Source organism: Scomber scombrus, chromosome 13 (assembly GCF_963691925.1).
Source record: "Scomber scombrus chromosome 13, fScoSco1.1, whole genome shotgun sequence".
In the NCBI taxonomy this organism is placed as follows: Eukaryota; Metazoa; Chordata; class Actinopteri; order Scombriformes; family Scombridae; genus Scomber; species Scomber scombrus.
Genome location: NC_084982.1, coordinates 16,976,601 through 17,002,887, shown reverse-complemented (window position 1 = coordinate 17,002,887; position 26,287 = coordinate 16,976,601). Strand labels below are relative to the sequence as shown.

The 26,287-nt window shown below is 39.7% G+C and overlaps 1 protein-coding gene across 1 annotated transcript in view; it reads left to right on the top strand.

Annotated features, from left to right (window-relative positions):
* Positions 1-26,287, top strand: part of arsh (arylsulfatase H) — a 208,697-nt gene that overhangs the window by 87,499 nt on the left and 94,911 nt on the right. The window lies entirely within an intron of this gene.

Genomic DNA, 26,287 nt, shown 5'->3' with positions numbered 1-26,287 from the left:
ACACACGTACACACACCTGTAGACCGTCCTATCATAATCACATATGAACAAAAAAATAAATAAAAAAAGACTCAAAGCATGCTCACACAAACCTGTGGCAAACACATGCCTATAGATACACCTGCACGCACACACACACACGCACACACACACACCTTAACACATTCACAAATGGTGTCGGAGTACACAGTGACCTCTTCAGGACCAGAACAGGAGATTCTGTCCTCATTCTATTCAGCTCTGCCTTCGAGCAGCTTTCTCCCTTAGGCACTGTGTGTGTGTGTGTGTGTGTGTGTGTGTGTGTGTGTGTGTGTGTGTGTGTGAGAGAGAGAGAGGGAGAGAGGGAGAGAGAGAGAGAGTATGGTAATGCAGTGGGTCTGCAGTCGCTACTAACTGTGTTTGGGAACACTCCTCACGTCAGCACAGCCTGCCGCAGCATTCAGGGCTTTCTATTCGTCTCCTCAATATTCTTCCATCCACCCATCCATCTCTTTGTTTGCCTGTTTGCTTTTCTGTCTGCTTCTTTGTTTATTCTTCTGTATTCCCCTCCACCTCAACGACTCCCAAGTCCCCCCCGCCTCTCCCTCCCCCATTTTTTAAAACAACAGGTATTGTTTTTAATAAGGCAAAAATACAAACGTGCATGTCAATTTGTGAAAAGGCTTTATTTTTACAGATGGGGTTAGAGAGTGTGATTTAGAAGGATGACATTGACTTATAGGCTAAGCTTTAATAAGCCATAGGGCCCCTAACAGCAAAAGCCCTGTCACTCTCGTTCTTTTTAACTGAGACTGACAAAAAAAGCTGTGAGTATCTGAGGCTCATATCGGATTAAAAGGTTAGAGTTGTAGCTAGAGGTTAGGCCCGTACAACCCAAAGGAGTTATCAATAATATCTGATGATTAGCACTAACACTGCCAAACTATAAATATTAGGGTGTAAAAATAAGCTACAGAAATGTGCACATCATCTGAAGACATAATCAAAGCGTTACACAATTTGAGACCAACGCCTCAGAAAGTACACACTGGATATATTACCTCATTGTTGTTAACACAACAGACCTTGAATCATTGCTCAAAGGTTGGAGCTTGGATACCAAAAGTCTATTATCTAGATAAAAGAGCAAAACAGACCCTGTGTTTGATTTGAAAATGGATTCAGGAGCTATAACAGGGAGCTTGTAACAAAACAATACTTCAGAGCTTTTTACAGAGAGCTTATTTCCTGTTGCAGTGTTTGCTAGTGTGAGCCAAGCTGCCTTTGTTGTTAGTTTTAAACAGAAATTCATTACAAATGATTTTGTTACGATGGGGAGTCTTCATTCTTGAACCTTGGGTGCTTGTCATCACTTTTTTTCTTTTTTCCTTTTTTTACCAGTTCTGCAAAAACAATAAAATAGACACAATAATCAGCAAGAGAAAGCACACACCCATTATCAATAATGTGTGATATGAACTTAACACATTTGCAGAACAATTATAAATATATCTACATACCTGATCAGGTTTCTTTAGCCTTTTAAATCAAGATAATACATTATACTTAGAATGCATGAAAAAACGTGGATGCCTAATTGATCTAATTATTACATTGTAAAGCCTTTTTAAATACTGAAAACACAATGTAAATATACGGACGGGCGACAAATTAAAGCAATAAGCAAAAAAAGCATCATAAGATGTTTGGACACCACAAGACTCAAGAATAACTTTAATGCTCTTTGGCATAAATTCCCTGTCTGAGCTCTGCTCCTCCTCAGAATGAATTCAAATGATGTGCAGTGACCCTTCCATTTTCTGCGTCTATGGTTTTTTGCGCCACTGAACTCTAAAATGTGTATTTGTAATTATAATGAGGGGTTTTAGTACAACAAACCTACCTTAACATCCCTCTCTGTGTTGTTGTCGGCAGACTGTGATCACATCCTGTATTGATATTCTCAGTCACCGGAGGAGGTCAAGCTTGTTTTTAGTGTCATGTCTTAAAATCTCAGGCACAGTTTGCCAACCTGTTTTCTGATGACATATTCAAATTGGTTTCTCCTTTTGTCAACTGTCATTTTTATACACATCACAGAGCATGACATGAGGTTATTTGCTCTATTGTATCATATACTGCATCTGTATGAAAGTACCAGCATTCTTAATGTTTCTCCACTCATTTGTCCCAGCTTTTCTCTCTAATTGAACCACATACAAACCTCTGTAGCATTTAGTGGACTAGTAGAGGGAACTTGACATTTCATTCTTTTACAAGCAAGGACCTTTAATTCATTTAATTGCCCCTTCACCTAGATAAAACAAAATATAAGAGCTGTGATGGACAATTGAATCAGTATTTCATGTTGGTTCTTCAATGGCTTTTCTTAACCCAATCCAAATCATGCATGTCGTATGAAGGAACCCCTAAAGGCAGTTTCATCCTAGTGGGCTCCAATATGGGAAGGGCCGTCAAAAATGTCATAATTAGACACAATTAGCATTAACACTTCATTGTGATTCTTAGATGTCACTGAGACAGCACGTGCACAGGGCCCAGAATTGTATGCTTGAGTGAAAGTGCCTGTTGATTTCTCACAATAGATTTTCAGATTGATTCAATGAGCCTGAAAAAAACATCAGTTCTTCCACATTAAACAGGCCTGAACAACATTTTCCTTTTTTAGGGTATAAAAATATTACAAATAGGAAAAAGTCAGTGCAAATTGAATAGGGTTTATAGCAATACAAGACAAGTTTAAAACACCCTTTTTCAATGCTTTGGACATCATTTATACGGGCACCACACTCCTGTAGAGAGTACCACTGTTATTTTATCTTTAAATAAGACATTCAAGTAATTACAGTATGTCATGGGTTATCTATTACAACCAGAAGCTGGATCTGAGCTGCAGCAGGAACTAATTTGGATGTAGACCGGTGGAGCTCGGCTAACTTCTGACCAACTTTGGTCTAATTTAATCTCTGGCTTTAAGCCAGAGTCTGTTGGTCTAAAATTATTCAGATAAAACATAATTAAAAACAGACCAATACAGAAGACAATCACCAGCATAGCAGCAGAATTCAGTGTTGGTAAGTCAGAGGAGATGGCGAGGCAGGTAGCATATAGAGACAATAAGACTTAACCTAAAATTGAATCCTGAAAAACTGAAAAAAGGGTTTCAAATCACTTAGATACCAGTCCATATTGTCAGTGGCACACATAGGGTCATTTTGTTACATCTCTGTCATGATGGGACACGTTCAAGCTTCATTGTTGCCCAAAGTCTTTATGTTAAATGTCAAGCTTGACATAAGTTGCAACCAGAACATTTTTTTTTGTATTTTTTGCATTTAGTGTCTACATTTGTGCACAAATTTAACAGATTAAATCTCTCCCTATTCGGAATTAAACAGCTCCTGTTCTTTTTACACCCTAAGGCCACACCAGAGGGGCATCTGAGTATACTACCACCCTGTTCAAATAAAGTGTCCCTTAAAACATTTCCTGGCCAGGCCAACTGTCCTAGAAGTGGCTTCCTGTTCAGGTCAAGCGCTGCCCTCATGTGACATTAGTGCAAAACTGATCCTTAAGATGTTCGCTGGAGAGGTGGTCCCCAGTTTTTCACTATTGTCTCATAGAAATCAGTGAGAGACTGACTTTGTCTATGCATTTTTTTTTTTTTTTTGTTATTACTTATTGGTTTTATATTATGACATCATATTTCTCTGTTTACCTCCGCAAACCTCAGAAGTAAAAACTTCTTTCACTTTCCTGTTTTTCGCCTACTTTATAGTCATTTTTCTAAATCATTTAATTTGGTTTAACACACACACACACACCTCAGGCTGTCCAGATTTAGGGATTTTTTTGAACATTGCACAATGCATCTATTTGTCCATTCATCCATCTCATTAAATTAATGTATGTCCCTTTCTCTATTGCTTAGTCCAGATTAGTCCACCATTCATTCATCTCCCATCCCTCCAGCTCTTCTGTCTCTCCTCCAACACATTTGCTCTGCCCGTCTATTAAATTATCCCTCCGTCTCTCAGCAGCCCAACTCTCTTTCAGTTCACCCATCCCTCCAACAGCTCCCGCTCTCTCTTAAAATATTCATTGATGTCTTAAACACTTTTTCTGTCTCTTTGAGACATACTACCTATCCTTAACACTTTCATGGCTCTCTTCAGCCCTTGTACACTAGATCAACACAGCAGAAAAGATTATGTACTTACATTAGTTCACATATAAACATACAATTTTTCATTTTATTGGAACTTATTTAGAAAATGCCCTCTAGTTCTATACTTTATTGTAATATTAAATGTTATGTAATACCATATACTGTATGTAATATCATAGGCACATAAGCATCCTTCCCCAGGTAACAGCCGTGTGGAGTCACAGTATTCTGTAATTCTTATAACAATGAAATGCTACTGAGAAACTGATACTGTGTTTGATTATGTAATATTTTAAAATATGCACATAAATGTTTGTGGTGCTGCAGTCCCAGTAGAAACCATTCAATACTGTGCAACAAGAAAAGCATAAAATCCTACAAATGGGGCATTATTGCATCTTAGAAAATCATGACAATTAAGAGTTTGAGAATTCATACTTAACAAAATGCTTTTTTCCCCTGTCATTTGATTACTAAAACCTGTTGCTTATGTCATAAAATTGTTGCTTTTCAAAGCTCATTGTCAGTGAGCCTATTTTTTATTGCTGTTTGTGCACAAATATCCAACCTACAATCAACATATTTTACACATGCAGCCATCTTCATTAGTCCTTTTTTTTATTTATTCCAACCAGAAAAACAACCGTTCCTCTACATTCCCTGTGTACCCCCTTGACATTAAATCTCACTGAAGTCATGAGTGTTCCAATTAAATTTCATTCAACCTGCATAATGCTGTCTCCTCCTACCCATTTCCCTGACCGTGGTTCATGGTGTAGCTGTGCTGTGTGACGTATATCTATCCCTCTCATCATATTATATAGTTGGCCAGCCAAATCCAGTCAGATTTATTTATGAAGTACTTGTCACAAAGTGATTTGTCACAAAGTGCTTCAAAGAAAACAAAGGTGACACAAACAGATATTAAAACAAGCGACAATGAAAGACAGCTCAACTGTGTGAGCATTTGCGTGCACGTTTATGAGAACATATACACATATGAAAAAGGAAAAAGCAAAAAGCAAAAAGCGAACAACACAGACTGTAAGAAAGCAGTCACAGAGACAAGAATGGCTTGTCGTCATGTTGGAAGCTTTTATTACTTAATGGACGTGTGGTCTGTAGTAAAGTCTAACACAGTGTCTGGACTGATGCAATGAGTGGACTGACATGGAGACCTGCATATTGCAAGCAGCAATTACTTCCCAGTACTGGATTATAAAACACCATAAAGCAACAGCAACAGACAGGTGAGAGAACAGAGAAGGTGTAGAACAGAAACGGTATCTGCTGATGTGAATCTAATTGTCTATTTCATAATAACTATACTGCAAGCCAAGGATTTATGCATTCATTGTCTCTCAAGCACCTATAAACAGGCACCCACATATTGTACATTTAACCAGTTTGGTTACATATACTGGATATCAACAAACGGCAAAAAACTGCCAAGCATAAAAATAATGATGCCCCAAATGAGTGTATTTAAACCCTACAAACTGGTTTATGTGACGCAATGGATTATGTGTTGATGGTAAATGGTGCCTCATAACATAACATTAAATAAGCTGTAATTGTTATTGAAAAGTCTGTAATGAAAGTTAAAACAAAGGGGTTGCAAATGTGCTTTTCAGCTCTTGAGTTATTGGCTTTTAAGCATTTATTCAGATTGCCTATGAAGATCTGCTGCATCAGCTCTAATTTGTCTATAGCGTTGGATTGTCACTGGATTTATAAGATTATACTGAGTAGTGTCTGTGGGTATAACACATAGTATATAAAACTGTCTGAATATATTTTCTTAATTAACAGAGTCTAAATGCGACTTCCGGTTATGGCGGCGTAGGTGAAGGACGCGTAGTTGATGCACATTTGTGACTATCTACTTACATCATCCCACTACGCAGTACGGTTACTCGAATCAGAATAAATTCGACGACAAAATGAGCAACTCGAAACAGAAACACCCAGCCGGTCACACACCACCTTCCACAAGGGCGAGCTCCATCAGCAGCAAGTTAGCCGCGATGGCGACGGCTAGCAGCAATACTAACCCTGCGACTCCTGATGACAACGGCGGCGAACTCTCCGTGAGTACGCTAGTAGCAGAGCTGGACAAACAGCGCACGAGTCTGAGAGAGGATATGTCTGCCCTGATTCAAAGCTCCATCTCACCCCTTCAAGCCTCCGTGGACACACTCCAACAGACAGTCGACGCTTTTCAAGATCGTCTTGCTCGCGTGGAAACCACCGCAGGCGACAACTTCGACAAACTGGCCTCTGCAGAGGCAGTCATTCGCAGCCTGGAGGTGGATAACACAAACCTCCTGGAACGACTGGACGACTTAGAAAATCGATCAAGACGAAATAACCTACGGATAATAAACGTACCTGAAGGTAGTGAATCGGGGCGGGATCATGTCCAGTTTGCATCCGAGATGCTGATGGAGGTCATGGGTCCGGAGGTGTTCACCAAGCCCTCGAAAGAGCCCACCGATCACTTCTCTCCAAGCCCGCAAAAGGTAACGCACCCAGAACAATCTTGGTGTGTTTCTACAGGCACCAGGATAAGGAGCGTGCCCTGCGGTGGGCGAGGCAACACGAGCTCCGCTACCGGACAACATCCTGCGAGTCTACCCTGACTTCAGTGCAGCTTTGTCAAAGAAACGTGCCGCGTTTAATGGAGTGAAAGCCCAGCTGTACAACAAAGGCGTACGCTTCAGACTCTTGCACCCGGCCCGCCTCCGTATCACCCTCGGCGATGGAGAGAACATAACTTTTGACACTCCTGACGGAGCCAAAGCGTTTTGCAGTGATCGATTCAAATAATCATCTGTTTGATGTCTGGATGACAACGCGCACCTATCTTCACTACTACTGACATGATGGGGATACAGCGGGAGCCCTTTCCCCGCGCGCGTGACCTAAACTTGGACACTGTGACCCCCACTCCCCCCTTTTTTGGCGCTCGAGGTGCACGGACATGGTCACTGCACCACACACGGCTGCTTCTTCTCATATCAGTCGTCACGGACCATAACATCAAGGTAACAATATTCATAACTGACGTGACTGACTTGGGGTGAGTGGCATTTATATGTTACCATTATTAGTATTATTAGTATTTTTTTTTTTCTCATCTCCTTATGTTTCAGCCTATTTGGACAGATGTCTCAGTCAACAATCACTAGGTGTTATTATAATCCAGTAGATTCTTTGTTCTAAGTTTCGTGTGGAGGGTAGCTACTAACACCCGACTCCCACCTACTTTGTTGTTAAGGTCGGATTGTTCCTTCTGACATAAACTTTTTATTTCTCACCTGTACTCATGTTATGGGTATCTTGGACCACTTTGGGTGGTGTGTTGCCCATTTGCTTGTTCTTGGTTACAGATATTGCTATATATGCATAGTTATAATAAGATGTTAACATTTAAGGGAGAGACAGGGACCCTGATGTGTAAGTTGGCAGCGAGATCGCTTAGTTGGAAGACAAATAGTCAAGTTTGGGGGATGAAGCTTGCCTCATTTGGGGAGGCAGACTCTAGGGTAATTGTTTACATGTTTTATATGATGTATACTTCTGTGTTTTTTGTTTTTGTTTCATTTCAAGAGATGCCAACATTTCCTTATGACTTTTTACATAACTACTTTTGTGTACTTTTGTTTTGTGGTGCATGGGCAAAAACTACAGCAAAACGTTTAGTATCCTATGATGAATCCCATTAAGTTTGTAACATTTAATACCAAAGGACTGAATAGCCCAATTAAAAGGAAAAAAGTATTCACTTATCTGAAAAAGCTCAATGCAGATATAGTGTTTCTGCAAGAAACACACCTCTCAGACAGTGAACATATAAAGCTTAAAAGAGACTGGGTTGGCCAAGTGTTTGCTTCCTCTTTCAACACCAAAGCCAGAGGGGCTGCAATCCTTATAAACAAAAACATTCCTTTTGTTGCTACTAATAAAGTTGTCGACTCCAGGGGTAGGTTTGTATTAGTCCAGGGACATATGTACTCAGAATGTTGGTCACTATTGAATATTTATGCTCCAAATTTTGACGAGCCTGCATTTATCCAAGATGTTTTTCTCCATGTGGCGCGGGCGTCTGGTGTGCTTCTGGTGCGGGGAGACTTCAACTTCTGCCTAGACACTGTTCTGGATAGATCCTCTGACAAACCTGCCTCCCTAACCAAAGCAGCTAAGCTAACAACTTCTTTTATGAAAGATCTCAACCTAACAGATGTTTGGAGATGGTTTCACCCAGGAGAAAGGGACTATTCCTTTTACTCACACCCTCATGGCACCCACACACGGATCGACAACTTTTTACTCTCTACACAGCAGTGCCATAGAGTGTTGGATACTCAATACCTAGCTCGCCTGTTGAGTGACCACTCCCCTTTGACCTTATCCATATCCATTCCTAATAAAGTGAAACTATCATACAGATGGAGGCTCAACCCCCTGCTACTTAAGCGGCCAGACTTTTGTGCCTTTATAAGAAACCAAATAAACTTCTTCGTGGCAACTAATAGAGACACGGCCCCAAATTCCTTTATCTTTTGGGATACTCTCAAAGCCTACTTACGAGGACAAATTATTTCATACACGAAAGGGCTGAAAAAAAAATATTGTTCTGAGCTACACTCCCTTGAGCTGGAAATTCAGGAACTAGAAAAAAGGTATCAGAGAGTAGCGGACAAAGAACTATACAGGACTTTGGTAAATAAAAAGATTGAATATAACAACTTAAATACGTATCAAACTGAAAAATCCATCATAAGATCAAGACATAAATTCTACGAGCTAGGAGAAAAACCAAGTAAAGTGCTAGCTTGGCAATTGAAAACAGAAGAAAGCAAGAGGATAGTGAATGAAATAGAAATAGCCCCAGGCAAAATCTCCAATAACCCTGCTGAAATTACCACTGCTTTCAAGAATTATTACAGTGATTTGTATACTGCCCAGTCAAATGACAATTCATCAATTATTGACTCATTCCTTTCTCCACTCAATCTCCCATGTTTGTCCAATGAAGATAGGGAATTCTCCAGCAAACCATTTTCTGCGATTGAATTATTTGAAGCTATTAAACTCTTACCTTCAAACAAATCTCCGGGAGAAGACGGGTTTCCACCCGAATTCTACAAAGAATTTAAAGACCTCTTAGTTCCTCTATTATTGGAGGTCTTAGAATTGGCTAGTGAAAGGAAACAATTTCCAGAGTCTTTCTCTCAGGCTATCATATCAGTTATTCACAAAACAGGAAAAGACCCACCGAAGTGTGCCTCCTATAGGCCGATTTCCCTCCTGAATACTGATTATAAATTAGTAACTAAAATGATCTCCAAGAGATTGGAATTACTCCTCCCTTCACTAATTAATTCTGACCAAACTGGGTTTATAGTTAATAGACTCTCCTCTAATAACATAAGACGGCTTTTAAACATAATCCATTTTGCTCAAGAACACAACATACCCAGCATTGCACTCTCCCTGGATGCCGAAAAGGCCTTTGATAGGCTTGAATGGCCCTATCTTTTTAAGGTTCTAGATAAATTCGGTTTTGGCAAATAATTTTATTGATTTAATTAAATCTCTGTATAGGTCCCCACAGGCTAAAATTTCGGTTAATGGGATTAGTTCGGATTGCTTCCCTATTTTTAGGGGCAATAGGCAGGGTTGCCCCCTCAGCCCTGCTCTATTTGCATTTGCCATAGAACCACTGGCTGAGGCCATCAGAGCTGACCCCGGGATAAGTGGCTTCAAAATTGGTCCCCATATTCATAAATTATCCCTTTTTGCGGATGATATCATTCTTTTTCTGACTAAAGTGGAAAACTCCCTTTCACAATTACTAAATATTTTAGAAGTTTACAGTTCAATTTCTGGTTACAAAATCAATCTCGATAAAAGTGAAGTTTTACCTCTGTCAAATCTTTGTTACAATTCGATTCAACACAAATTCCCCTTTAAAGAGTCACCAAAAGGGTTTAAATACCTGGGTATAATCATTGATAAGGATCTACAGAATTTATATAGGCTGAACCTATTGAATTTGTTAAAAAAAGTGGAGGATGACTTAAACAATTGGATGAATCTGCCCCTTACATTACTAGGCCGCATCAGCGTCGTAAAAATGAACTTCTTACCTAAATTTTTATATATATTTCAATCCCTCCCAATTCACATCCCCTCTGTTTTTTTCTCTTCGTTGGAAAAATTAACGAGACGATTTATCTGGAGAAATAAATCTCCAAGGGTCTCCCTAAACCACCTCACCCTTGACTATGCAAGAGGAGGCTTGAAACTTCCTAATTTTAGGTTGTACTACATGGCAGCACAATCAAGATTTCTGGCTCAGCTTTTTGATGACAACAGCCCACCCTCCTGGTTACACATTGAGATGTTTGAAATGAATGAGCCCATTCCGTCTGATATTGTATATAAATGGGATGAAAAGTCAATTAAAAGAACGACTCGCAACCCTTTCATCGCTCATTCTGTCCAAACTTGGTTTAAAATACATAAGATGTTGGGGCGAAATGGTTTTCTATCTCTTAAATCTCCCCTATGGGGAAACAGACTGATCCCCATTCTACACCAAAATAAGGACTTTGAATTGTGGCCTCAAAAGGGCATTGTTCGTTTGGAGCATCTCTTTGCAAAAGGAACCTTTATGTCTTTTGATCAGCTGAGACAGAAATATCTACTACCTCATAAGGACTTTTTTAAGTACTTACAAATAAGAGACTTTGTAAGAGTCAACTTAAAGAACCAATGGGAAACTCTCCAGCTATCCCCTATTGAATTATTTTTTCATCAGAGCCAACCTATGGTGAAAACAATTTCTAAGGCTTATGCAGTCCTGTTATCTGCCTTGTCAACTCCCAAATCAGAAAGATCCAGACTAAAATGGGAGAAGGATTTGGGCATAGAGATTGATCCCAGTCTATGGAGTGACCTGTGTGAAAACGGTGTCACTTGCACTTTAAATTCAAGATATAGATTAATTCAGTTCAACTTTTTACACCAGACATACCTAACTCCCTCCAAGCTGCACGGGTTCAACACCAGCATCTCACCCCTCTGTTTCAGGTGTGGCTCAGCGGAGGGTACTTTTCTCCACTCCACTTGGCAATGCAGCAAACTACAGGACTTTTGGCAGGGTGTGTGTGATTTCTTATCCAAAATACTTGGAGTCACTTTCCCAGTGGATCCAGGGGTTTGCCTTCTGAGCAACCTTTCAGAATCTAATCTTACACACAAACATTCTATTAAACTGACAGAGACTCTATTGGCAATAGCTAAGAAATGTGTTGCATTGAAGTGGAAGTCTCACCACCCATTGCCTCTTGGACTGTGGTTCTCAGAAATCATCAATTGTATACCTTTGGAGAAGATATCATACTCACTAGGGAACAGAATACATACTTTCCATAAAATATGGCAGCCTGTTATCACCCACTTAGAAAATCCCCCCCCCCCCTCCCCCCCACACCTGATTGAGTGACTGACTCCTTTTATTGCCCATGTACAGATTCATGTCACTTTGGTTGTATTATCTATCTCTTGCATCACAATTTAATTAACGGTATCTCTCATTACTATTTTGCTGATTTTTTTTGTTTGTTTTTTTTGTTTGTTGTTGTTTTTTTTTAAATGGTCTGTGTAGTCGCTTTTGAAGTATGTATTGTCCCTAATTATATTTTCTGTCTTGTTATTTATTTTTGTTTTTATTTGTCTAGTTTTAATGTCAATGTCTTAATATGTCATGTTTATATGTTATACTGGAAAAACCTTAAATAAAATATTCTTAAATGCAGAGTTAAATGCATAATCACACAGATTATTCAATATCCAAGTGCAAACCGTTTTTACCAAAAACAAAAGCCTTTATTTTTCACTCTCATCACCAAATTACTCTATATTCAAAATGTCTCCAACACACACTCACAGAGCTCTGTACTATGGCCAGAGGTCACACACAAGTTAGTGATTTTCTGTGCAGTGCAGTGTTACTGCAACCATGCAGGTTGCAGAAGCGCAATAGTGGTGCAGGTTTCACTGGCTAACACGCTTATGGTGCTTTGGGATCTCACACTCTTGTGAACAGCAGCAGTCTTTATTGGTATGTCTCACAATGTCAGAGCAGTGTGAGGAAGAGGAGGGGGAGGGGAGTGGAGGAGGACAGAGATCAGATCAGAGGTTAAGAATATTAGAAATGAGCAGAAACATTCAAATGATGTGGCTGTTCTTTTTAAAGCAGGACATCTTGTGATTCTCACAATTTTTCTAAATATATCCAAAAATAAGCACACCTTGCACACAAACAGGTCTTTTCACTTATTTGCCTAAACAGACATTATCAGAGGATTGTGTGGGTGTGCACAGACTGTAATTGATTGACATATGTCTGACCTTCTAATTAGATTTGTTGCAACTTTTAGGGAAGACGAGATTACACTGTTGTAATTCTTCATGGTTCATGAACATTTTGTGAAATTCCAACACAGCTCCACCAAACTACAACCTGAGCAGAAGTAAAAAAAAATCTGAAAAATTGAAATCACCTACCTATGATTAATTAATTTAAGAGCACACTGTTCTTATCAAGTCAGAGACAATATAATAAAATCTTTCTAAACAAATTCCAGCTGATACGGGTTGGTAGAATAAAATAATAAAAACTAGGGCCCATGAGTAAAAGCTAGACTGCTTCTATCACTCTTTTGTGTGTACAATGTCTTAATGATGAGCGGTAAGTGCAATGTTTTCAGTGCTGAGAGTCAACAAACAAGTTTCACCCAACCACAATGCGGCATATCATATTATTTTGTCATATCATAATACATTGAAACTTAAGAACTAACACACCTCAATTTTCATTTGCGCAATTCAACCACACTGATGACAACATTCAGTATGGTTGAAAAAGTTTGAAGAAAGAATATGAGAGAGAGAGACAACGAAAAGTTGTTACAGAGATTAGTGTTTATACATTTCTTCAACTGTGATCACAGTTCGAGGGATATGGATATTACACTAGTGAAGAAGGGTATTTATTGCTTCACAGCACTGGGGCACTCTAAATACACCCAGAGGCTTTGAAGAAAGTGACATATCTGTCTCGTACTTGTGGGGTGAGGAAATACAAAAAAAGCCTAAACTCTGTGGACTGGTTTGGGCAAAGGTTAGAACCAATAAAAAGCACCAGTCAACCGTGAGGAAATAGGTTGCTCGCGAGATAAAAACTGAGTCTAGAATATTTTCTTCTGAGTCCAACTTAATAATTCACACACAACACCCCCTATCTTTAGACCCTTGATTCAGACAGGAAAACTCACCTGTAAACATGGTTGAAAAATGGAGGAAAGAGAATAAAGAAACCCACATCCACGATGCACAGGCATCCAAGAGGTGTGTAGAGAACAGACCAAAAAGCTGTATTACAATAGGGAAAATCAGGATGACGATATTATGATGATAAATATTAAACATATATGAAGAGTGTGGATCTGGGGAAATTATTTTTAAGTGTCACCAAACAGATCAGTCCTGAGCCCCACAACCTGCTCGCACCGGGGAGACTTGGAAAGAGGACTGATACATACACATACAAGACTACAGTTGGCAGCAAAAGCACTGAAATGTTTTCTTTGTACAACAGAAATTACAAATGTCTCTTCAGTAACCAGCGCTTTTCTCATCGGGCTGCACTTTGCACATTTTATTCATGCAAAGGTGTTAAACGTGCTTACTCACTTTCACCAACAGCAGCAAACATTTTCACTCTACTGCCATCCCTTGACTTTTACCTCTGACTGTTCTTGAACACATTTTTATACATGACAGCTCTTTTAAATTTCACTCACTGTTCCCTGACATAGCAAGACAGCCAGGAAATGTATAAATGTAAAATGTTTTTGCCCGCTGCTGCATGCATTAATTATGGCTGCCATGCAAAATAGATTAGATCTGCAACTTCATTGAGTGGGTGCAGCGGTTCATGGCTCACATGGATCTGCCTCCCACCCTAGTCCATCTAAATGGAGCCCACCGTCACCCAATTTAAGAAAATAAAAGCAGGTAATTTATAACATTATGTCCCTCATTTTAGTCACTTTGTTAGGTGGACCCCTTTTTCAGAAACCTCAGTGCTGCTGAGACACTGAGCTGTCATTTAATATCAGACAAATGCGGTGAAATAGGCACCTTTGTGTTTAGTCTTCTTGATCAGTCAGGTTAGTCCAGGTGATCTCTGCTTCAACGACACACCACACTGTAGAATGACCCAGTTTAAAAATTTTTATTGCATGTGGAAATAATGCCTTTTCTACATGTTATTCTTGAGCCATTAGTCCGCCAAGCATCCCTTGAATGTAAGTATTTAATGCTGTGGCAACTACACCCAAGACTACAAATGCATTATTATTTACAAAGTATGTCACAAATTAACACAGAGAACAGCTCGTGCGTCTGTTTTTACTATCCTAAAATCCTTTTTAGTGTGTGTGTTTCCAGCAAAACACTGTGCAGTTACACAGAGAGGACAGGAAGTCTGATGTGTCATTGTTTTGATGATTTTTCTATTCTGTCTGCGGGACATGTTTGACTTTGAGACTACAAGGCGCTGTCTGTTAGCTTGTCTCCTGTTGTCTGCCTCGTTGAATGCTTGTAAGACAACACTGGCCCATATTTGTTTGCCAACTGAGTCTTATCTCTGCGTTTCCTTTACAGTCATTTGCTAGAAAAGATGTAGTATGCATCATTAATGGATTATCTAAAGAAGACAGTTTTTAACCACAACGATGGAGTGGATGCTGTAATTTTCATTGGGTGCAAACTTGGACTGTTGATACAAAATTATCCCTACAGTATATCCCACAGCTGTCGGAAATGAATGGAGAATCTGTTTATATTTTATAGTACTCATGTATTATACAGTAGAATAGACCAGCGTCTTCTCTGTAGTAAAAACTAACTATAAGCCCCCTGGTATGATTCAGTTTGGGACAACATGTTTTGTCAGTGGAGGGTTCCATAAGTAAAGTTTTGTTCCTGGCTTTCAATTTGAGAGCTTTTATCTGTACGTGTGGAGAGAGTGTTTTGGAGGCTGTTATCAACCTTCTTCGCCCCACAAGTGTTGTGCTTATTAGCCAACTGACAATCAATCTATGGCAAATGGACTCTGTAGGCTTCAGTGTGGTGCAGCACATACCAACCTGCAGGAACCCTATCGGTCATTAATTTTAAAAAAAATGTATTCATGAAATCGTCTGCATCTTCATCATCTGTCATTCTCAAGTGAGCACATTTGTGTGCCTCTATGCATACATGCATGCCTGTATACGGACACTGCTTATCTATCTCTCCATCTCTCTCTCTCTCTCTTTCTCTCTGTTCAGTTCGATGCAAAAAACTTTATTGGCAGGAATGTAGATAACACATTATTGCCAAAGCACTCAATTACTACATCATCATTAAATCAATTTTCCAAAGGAAGATAAATAAGACTACAAGCATTTTAAACACTACAGTCTCTCTCTTTCTTGAAGTTCTGACACTATTTCCCGCATATATTGGTTCCACTTCAGAGGTGGCCAGATTATTACAAGCCTGTGACCCATCAATGGCAGTGCCACTTAGAGTTATAATTTAGGGTTCATTGCCATATAATCTTGCTCTGCCGTGTGTTATGAGTCTGTCATGGTCAACACTCTATCAACAGCTTTGTGTACTTCCTCTATTATTTTTCGCATTTCCCAGAAAGACTTTAACCATTTCTCCACTGCTTTTAGTATCCAACTTTGCCAGACTTTGTCAGACCTGTCCCTGACCTTTCCCTGCACTGCAACGCGGATAAAACAACATGTCACAAGAGTGACAAAATAGGTAATTTGGAGAATTTGTGCCATATGGCTGTGTCAAAAACAACTCATGGGTGTCACGGCTCAGAAACACTCGACTCAAGTGCATGACTCAGGGACACAGATAAAAAAGTTCAGTTCACAGTTAATTTCATTATAATGCAAGCAAGAGCAGGTATTGGAGAAAGGCGAGAGGTTAATTCAACAAGCAGAGAGAGGTCAATAACAGACAGGCAAAAACACCAGGCAAACAAAAGGCAGAGTCGAAAAACATGCAGGAGGTCAAAAAACAGACATGATTTGTCTTATGTTGTTTTGTTTTTTTAAAGGCTGGAAAGCTACAGATGGTAGCACAATAGAAAATCTGGCAGAGGGTAAGAATACAGCTTTACTATGGAGCTAATGAGGAAAATTGGGAACAAGTGAGCAGGGGGGTGTGAGGAATGTGGCTGAACAAAATGAATGATTGACTAAATGACAAGATGAATGAAGTGTGACATATGAGATGTTTCCTGATTTGCTAGATTTAGGAAACAAGAAACAACTGGTTTAAGGTTGGAGAAAGACCTTTATGGGTTAAAGAACCAATGTTGACTGATGGTAGAAAATGTGACGCAAATAGTGGACTATGGTGCCAAAGTCATACGCTTTGTACTCCCATGATAGTCCCTATGATCACAAGAGGTCATTTATGTGTCATGAGCCCTCTCACTCCACCTGTCTACTTCCTTAATTGGTTCCCATTATCTGCCACTCTGCTCATCGCTTTCTCTACTCACCCTAACTAGTCCCACCTGTCTCTTCCCTCCTCTGCTCTGATTACTCTGCCAGCTGCGCTGCATTACCCACTAACCTCTCCCAGTATTTAAAGCCTCTTCTTACAGCTCTACTTTGTCAGATCGTCTGCAAAGCCCACACTCTGAACCTGTTTGCTCGCACTTCAATCTGATTCCTGCTTTGTGACCCCGGACCTGCCTGTATCCTGACGACTCTTCTGCCCCGGAAAACTAGACCTGCCTTCTGCCTTCTCGACTCCTGACTACTCTTCTACCCCGGTAATTCTGACCAGCCTTCTGCCTTGCACTACAATTTTGGATTCTCCTTGAACTGTACTTCTGCCTTCTTTCATCGTGCTGTTGTGTTTGTGTTCCCCCCACCAGGACTTCTGGACCACCCACCACCGGCTCCCTTGGATGCATCATTGCCACTGGGGGGGGCACACACACAGCACGTTGGACGGACCACTGGAACTCCTGTAACCCCGGTACCCCTTCACCACTGGAACCCTCACTCCCTTCCAACTTCCCTTTCCCTGAAAATTCAATAAACATTCTTGTGTGACGCAATTGTGGTCGTCTGTCTGATCCGTGACATTATGAGCTTTTGAAACAAACAATTAATACTATTGTTTTTTTCTGGTGAGGACAAGGAATAATAATGTTCCCCAAAATGACAAAGGATTCCTCTATTCACAAAGCAAGTCTTTAAATTAAAATCCATTCTTCCGCTTTCTTTTGATTTTTCTTATTTCATCTAATTCCCAATATGATTACCATTGTGCATGTAGAGGATGACACATCTCTAGCCAATGTTTCTGGAATATTACATCAAGCTTCCTCAGCCTTGCCATTGTCCACTTTGGCCTATGACTTCATTTATGAGGAAAATCCAGGAATAGCCAGAGTAACAGCTCAATTAGACAGCCATGTTGCAGGGAATCCATTTTTCTCTAGATTGATGACCCATGTGAAAGTTCACCTCAGTTTGATGCATGTGATGGATAACTTTTACACACAATCTAAAAATAGCATTTTGCAGTGCACAGCAGTCAACATTTTACATTCTGCCATGTAAAATTCATGCATGTCATCATTTTTCTTTGCAGCTGCTTTTTGTGATTTATGTATCCGCCAACCAAAGCCCTTCTTCATAACTAGGCAAGAAATGAAAGTGTTATTGAACAAAAGTGGTTAAAATTAAAGAAAGACAAAAGGCTCTGTAAAAATGAGCATATTGTATTCTAAATTAAATATGTGTGTGAATTGTAATGCATTATGCAACACTTTAAGTATTATTTTACAAAACTACTTCAGGCTGTCACTGAGCACAGTTTGTTTTTGCAATTATCCTTTGACAGAAAATGTCTTTACATCTGTGTGTGTCGGTGGGCATGATTTTTTTTTTCCTCCAAATGTGTGCAGAAGAACAGAACATGCAACATGCAAAGATCCATTAAATACATTACATGCACATACATACTGCATATATTAAATCTGGTTTCTGTGTAATCATGTGTTCATCCGTGTTTGTGTGTGTGAGTCTGGAGTCTGCACCTGTGCCTGTGTGTTGCTGTTAAACATTGGCTGAATGTGTTTAAGGCGTGTGTGTGTGTGTGTGTGTGTGTGTGTGTGTGTGTGTGTGTGTGTGTGTGTGTGTGTGTGTGTGTGTGTGTGTGTGTGTGTGTGTGTGTGTGTGTGTGTGTGTGTGTGTGTGTGTGTGTGTAGGTATAGGCTTCTGAGAGGAAGTGCGTGTTGCCGTAGAAACATCACAGGGCATGGTAGAGGCAGAGCTCATGGCCAGATTGGAGATGATCTACTACTGGACAAAAACACCCTGGGAGCCTTACCTTGGTACTAGGCATGCTCAGAATGTTCCTCGGCTGGTCCACACTTACACACAGTCACACACACAGATACACACACACACATACAAACGAATAGATTAAACCGAGGTCAACTGCCAGCATCATCGATCACTTGGCTTCCCCTATCTGTAAAGATCTTGAATACACCATCACCATTTAAACCAACTGTGTCCTTTTTTTCCCGGTGATTTCTTTAGCAGAAATAACTTTTATTGTTTCATTTTATGCAACATCACCTGGCAAGGTTTAAAAAAATTTACAGTAATAATTTGATGTTTTCTGTATGACTTACTAATTTGCTTACACAGTCACGCCTTAAGGCTCCTTGTCCCCAGACGTTCATAACACCTCAGTAAGATCCAATACTTCCGGGTTGAGAAACACTAAACTACTGTAAACAATCACACAAATGACAAATCTTTCTCTCAACAAGAATTGAAATGATGACAGTAATTCTGCTGGCACGTTGCTTAAGTAAACACAGTAGGAAGTGTGTAACTTCTGCATAAATTCACAATGATTTGACAAATTGGAGCTTCTTTCTTCACGGGGAATTTATTCTGGAACTCATGCACAGTCACAACACAAAGCAAATGGAGAAGCAACAAAGACAGACAGTGGAGAATGGAGGGATCTTCAAGTTAAGCAACAGGATTTCACTGGCACTCCAGGAGGCTTTGTCGCCTAGCAGTGCCTGGAGCTCTTTTGATTGAACAGCTGCCATATCAATTCAGGGGCCAGTGCAGGGGCTATTTGTAGCTTTAGAGGTACCTTCAGCAATAAATCTCCTGACACTGATAAAGAGGTAGACACATGTACTCATACAACACTCGTGGACACAACCCTCTCACATTCCAGGCTACTTCAACCCTGTGTTCTTGTTGGATGAACTGAAGCTCTATCGCACACGCATTTGATGATGCACACATACATATTTTGAAATAGAGAAGCTTCTGTCCCTGAGCGACAATTGCAACTTTTTGTATTCAATCTGAGATGACAGCAGGAAGCCCCCTAAGGGTTGCGATACATGGACATCAATTTCAGGCACTATGGATTTACATGGGCAGTACCTCCTGCAATGCGCTGTGGTAAAATGACTGTCTTTGGGCTATGAGGCACAAATGCAATATCAAAATAATACAAAAGGTCATAGGTGTGACAGAATGTTTTCTAAATATTTTAGGGTTTGGACTAGGAACGTGTGGTTATAGGGCACTTGCTCTTACGCACCACACAAAACAATGATATAGCATGTCAGGTTAAAGCCTAATTAGATAAATGTGCTGCAAATGAATTAATATGACAAATGCAGTTTATTTGCTTTTGCTCCTATCAGCCTCACAATTTCAGACCACACATAAGACACCAATCAAGCACTCCAGTCAGTCAATCAATCAATCAATCAATCAATCAATCAATCAATCAATCAATCCATCAATAAACTGATTATGAGGCCAGTATTCTGGAGCCACAGTTTTTCTAATATTCAAATGCTGTAGATTATAAAGTCCCTTAAGGAAAATTAGTAATTTGTAATATTGGACTACATAAATAAAATTGACTTGACTTCAAACATACTTTAGAAGATTGAAATGTATGCAAGCAAAACAAAGCTCAAAAATGAAATACAATTTATAAAAGGAGATGCCATCTGCCATCACTGTGAGGAGTGACTAATGACTGAGTAGACCGAAAGGATTCAGTTTATAATTAAATCAATCTGGTGGTTTTTCCAGGAATAGAACCTGTGATCTCTCAGTTAGCCGAGGAGACCACTCAACTAACTAATGTGAGTACTTTAAAGCCCTATGGCAAGTATGAATATTTGATCGGCAGTTGCAGATTTCAATATTTGATTAGCCTGTTGCAGGTGGATTGGATGTGAAACCCGGAGTGCCCATGTGTCATTTATTATTACATTATTTAGTATTTTTTGTAGCCGCCTGCAGGATTACAATGCAAACTTTTCCTTGACAATTCTTTACCGAAACATCCTGCAAACACTAAGAAATAAAGTTGATTTAATTATAACAGATTATTTATTAGCTCTTGTAAGTGTTTTTTGAGTCAGCAGCACATCTGAATAAATTGTTTAGCATTCATAAATAGTACTCCTGAATATTGTAGTCATGACAGGGAAACACATGCAGGTAAATGTCACAGCAACAACATGAAATGGCAGCTGCTCATATGTCTTGTGTATTTGCTGCTGTGTAGGTTGTTCCCCCAGAAGTACACACACACACACACACACAAACACTAAGACTCTCTACCTTGATGCCTTTATTGTACATGTCAGCAAGAGCGCAGAGTTAAATCTTGCTCCTGTGCAAGTGACAGGTGACACACACACACACACACACACACACACACACACACACACACACACACACACACACACACACACACAAACAGACAAACACAGCTGCTTGTCTCTACAGTGCATATGGTATCATGACCGTACATCGTTGTGTCACTGTGACACACTCTTGATCCTCTCACTGTGAGCCCCAACATGGGCGATGGACTGGAACGTCCATGACTCTATAATACAAACATTTCAACAGTCGGGTTAGGGGCTTAGGTGTGGTGGGCACTGGACTGAAACCTCTCATATGTGTAACACTGTGACACACACACACACACACACACACACACAAACACACACACACACACACACACACGCCTTAAACGTATTCAGCCAGTGTTTAAGGCATGTGTTTAAAATGATTGTGTGCTGAAAATCTAATTTATTGATGTTACTGTAGATTTTATTGAATATATATCTGAAGAAAATTAGATTATGTTGCCCATTATCCTGAGATAAAGGGGAATGTCTTACCACTGAGACCTTAAGTCTCACCTTCGATGCTGAGGCACACGGTATGTTATTCGGTGCAGACAACAAGAGGACCTTTTCTTCCCTGCAGCTAACGCACACATGCACACAGACATGCACACATGTACACACATATTAACCTTGATCTACCTTGATCTTCGTGGACATCATTATGGGTTCTCCCTCCATCCCTGTGACAGACAACGCACACGCACACACATACACCGAGCACTACCTCTGCTCTCATTCTCGAGCAATGGACTGGAACTAACATACACATTCCTGCGGCTGTCTCGCACACTCACAGAGGGGGAGAGACAAAAAGGACACATGCACAAAGCCTTGCTGCGATGTTTGTTCAACGCACACAGACACAACCTTACACACACACACACATACATACACAAACACTCTATGATCTCTGACTCACAAAAACACATTCTCTCCCTATAGAAATGAATCACATGGACTCCTACATCTATGCAGCCACACTCAAACTACACCGTACTATCTTACTGCTCTCATCATTCACACCAACACGTGCTACAGTCAGGAGGCATCTGTCTCAGACTGACTTCATAGGTCAACTCTGTAACAACAGCCAGCATCTCCGCCGCCCTCCTGGATAGAGTTCGATGAGCCACATCCAGCTAAGAAGACTAGAAGCCACATTACACATGCTCCACTACATCAGGTATGAAATTAGATATGCAACGCACATTTTATGTGAGTTCAAGACTTTATCTAAACACACAGTATGGAAAACAAGCTGGATACTTCACTAATTTTTGTTTTTTGCTAATATTTGATTATTTTTCTTGAGAAGTCTTGTTTGGTGTTACCGTTAAAGGCCAGAAGACCTCACCTTTCCTGAGGAGAATCACTTCTGTTTGAACTATAAGACCAGGATGACTTCAGATGTCCAATTTAAGGCTAAACATAACCAGCAAAAACAGCTAATAGTTAGTATTAAAATATTTGTTCAGTACAACGATAATTTAATTTGCAGGTTTTCATGGGTTGTGTGACAGCAACTTATTATTGGAACTGTTGTAAAGCATTATATAGTTTTTAGTTATATTGGGAGAAGAATTTCTTCAGAACATTTTAATATTCTTAGCAAATGTGAAAATTAATACGTATCTACATTTTAATTCTGACCCAATATTGCATTATAAACTGAAAAAGGATATATTTTAAGATTGCATTTTTACTTTCCAGTTTTCATTAATATTTTATTTGGGTTAACTTCCCTCATCCATAAATGAATACCAATAGTTGCTCTTATTCAGTGCCCTCATAAAATATGCATGCACACATGCAACATGTGTGTCTTGAATCATGTTCATATACTTTTGTAGCAGTAGACTCTCCTGTTCCTGTTTCCTGTACAATTCTGTATGAGGATAGTAACACACACCATTGTCACTTTTGGGAACATTACACAGACTTACATTTATTTCCTGGAGTAAGTTTCTGATTTCTGTCCCTAACCCAAACCATAAGCACTACTTGTCTAACCCTATGTTTATCCTAACCCTAACCTTAACCAGTGACCCAAAAAATCTGCTAATTGAGGACATGAGTTTTGTCCCCAGATGGACAAGCCATTCCCCATTAACTGGTCCTAAATCTGAAATGTGTCCGTGATAGTAGTCTACAACAGACCACACACACATACAAATGTGAACTGAAATATGCACACACATAGTTTTGACAGTACAATGAACCGACAAGTACAGTCAAAGTCACAACCTTTATTTTACTCACAGTTACAGACACAGCTCACTTGGTTTAGTAGGCAGTGTTCCAAATCCATCTCAGTTAAATTAAGCATCTTATTTTCTCTTTTGTTCTCAGTTTTTCCTCTCATTTCTCTTCTCTCTCGTCAGCTTTTATCTTGTCTAGGCGCTCATTTCTCCCAAATCCTCTTTTCTCCTATTCTTCACTGTCTCTGTTGTCTTCGTTAGTCTGCCTCACATTGTGGTGAAACAAGTTCCACTCTGATCCAAAACTCCACCATCGGCTTATCCAGTGTGTGTGTGTATGAGTGTGTTTGCTTGTGTACATGCGTGTGTGTGCGTGTGTGTGTGTGTTTGTGTGTGTGTGTGTGTGTGTGTGTGCGTGTGTGCGTGCGTGCGTGCGTGCGTGCGTGCGTGCGTGCGTGCGTGCGTGCGTGCGTGTGTGTGTGTGTGTGTGGTAGGAAGAGTGTAAGGCAATGGTGTGAGAGCAAGTGTGTTTTGAAAATGGAAAGCAAGGGGGAGTGAGAGGAAATCTGTGTACGTGACCTCCTCTCCTGGCTGCACAGCAGAGTGTGCAGAATGCTTGGATTGGGTGGTCGTTGCAAAGCACTCAACTGTCCATTGACCGGCAGCCATTGATCTGCAGTTTCCAATGACTCACTTGCTGCTCAGTAAACAACCCGCATACATATGCATGCAAACGTGACTGGTTTGTGTAAACAAGCACACATGCAGACACTGATATAAAGGTCTGCCACTGTAATTACTGTATAATGTACTTACAGTTCACAAATAATTGGTACATATAATATAATTGGTCCAAAATATTTGAATAGAGTCAATGTTTTGGAGACTGCAGCTCATGCAGATTACCAACCCTAATCACACTAATTGAAAAAGAAAACCATATTGAAAACTAAGGGTGGAATTAAAATACATGGCTTTGCTTTTCTCATTTAAATGTTGAGATTGTTTTATCTTTCTTTCTATAATACAACAGTACTGGATAACATTTTATTTTACTAGCCAGTGATTCAGACATGTATACACATATGAACACACTTCACTCATGCACATGAGTCATGTATGGAAATATGCCTTTATCTACTGAATCTCACATTCAATGAATGAAGAGACATGTTGCATGTATGGATTTGCATTGACGTTGCTGCCCTTGCCCTCCATTTCAACAATAGATTTTACAGGAACATTGAGAATAAAAACTATTCACATGGTCTTCAAGCTTATTAACTCTAAACAAAAACAAGACGCTTCACATGGCAACATGAGAATCATTTTAAATGTGTTGATCACCAGCACAGTGAGTCAACACAGACTCTTGTAGAAAATTTATAAGACACAAAGAGAAGTGAGGGCAGCGGCAGGGATTCTTCTCTTTGGTGTTTCATTTGAAAACGAGCCACGTCACTGTTCAGTCCTAGCCCCTTAATCCACGACTATGGTAATGATTGTGTTTTTCATCCGAGTGTACGCCAAGGTGCTTTGGATTTTAAACCCTATGATGAAGACTAAGGCAGAAACACACAGGAGTTTTTAACCTTTTTTATCCAATTCAGTGAGCAAATCCACCGATTAAAGGCTTTTAAGCTGTCTTCATGAAGACTGCCTCGGGTCATTCAACATCCGAGTAACTCAGAAAACTTGTAAACCGAAAATAAAGTGTTTAATGTGTGGAAACCCTTAACCTTCTTTACTTACCACTGAGTCTTTTAGTGCCCTTTTTGTTGATGAAAGAAGCCCCAAAATCTCCCACAGATTTGACAGACTTCATGTTTGTTGGTTTAAGTCTCTGTAAGGACAAGCATGGTGAGAGCAAAGAGAAAGTGCACCACTTGTAGGGAGGTTTCATAACTACAGGTGTTTTTGTATAATGTTTTCTTGAAGGCCATTATTTTAAGAATCCAAGCACTCACTGTGGTGGCATCTGGCCACTTCATGTTTTTTTTCCAGACAATACTCTTGTGCCTCATAAACACATCTTTTATTCATTTTGATCTTTCTATTTCACAGCAAGTTGTCTGCACACACATACAAGAACATAGTCCTGCAAATTGGTAAATCGTACAGTCAGGTTGTACTATTGGGGCCAATCTCTGCTGTGAAGGCTCTCATTATAGATCTGAAAGCTGAGGGTGGACTGCTGAGCAATGCACTATAGGCCAATGTCACTCAGCTTAACATTCATTCAGTGACCTCATTCACACCTGGCAGTGCCTGATTCTAATTTTAGGGATGCTCGTGCAATATATCACACAGTGCAAAAGCCTCTACAACTACAATACCATGTGGATTCCCGGCATTTGCCAATGTAAAGTTTTAACCCTTTTAGTTGTATAATGGGGTGTGTGTCATGGTGACAGGAAGAATAAAAATCAACCAATAACTGAGTCCATCCGAATCCACAACTTTATCCAACTTGTTTCTATAATTGTTTTGATGGGTTGGTTATTTGAAAAGATGGCCCTGAAAGACAGACCTCCTCCCAAAAAAAGGATGCATTTGCTGTTGAAAGAGACAATTAAATTTTTACTGTTTCCAATTAAACTGTTTATGTGGCTCAAAGTGGCATTTGTAAAACAACAGATTTTACCATCATTTTTAAACTACAGCAGCCTATTCATCCTTTTCTTTTTGCACTCTCCTGTATGTTTTTCTATTCTTTTCAATTGTTGAGCAAATTATGAACTCTGCTAAGTGGAACCAGCGGACATTTCATTAACTATCGAGCAGTGACTTGTTAATTCCTAACTGACTAATTCATTAAAGATAATTATGCATCTCAGAACATAAAAGCTCAATTTGGTCTCATAAACAATGTATATTACTGCTCACTTCGTTTTTTTGTGTATAGAATAAGACAACTGGTTTGCCTTCATTTCTCTTTTCACCATATTTAAAATACGTAAAATTATAATTATAGATAAAATATATTACATCGTATACTGATAATATCTTGATCACACAGATCAGGAATGCTAATAGAAGGAAATGCAATTA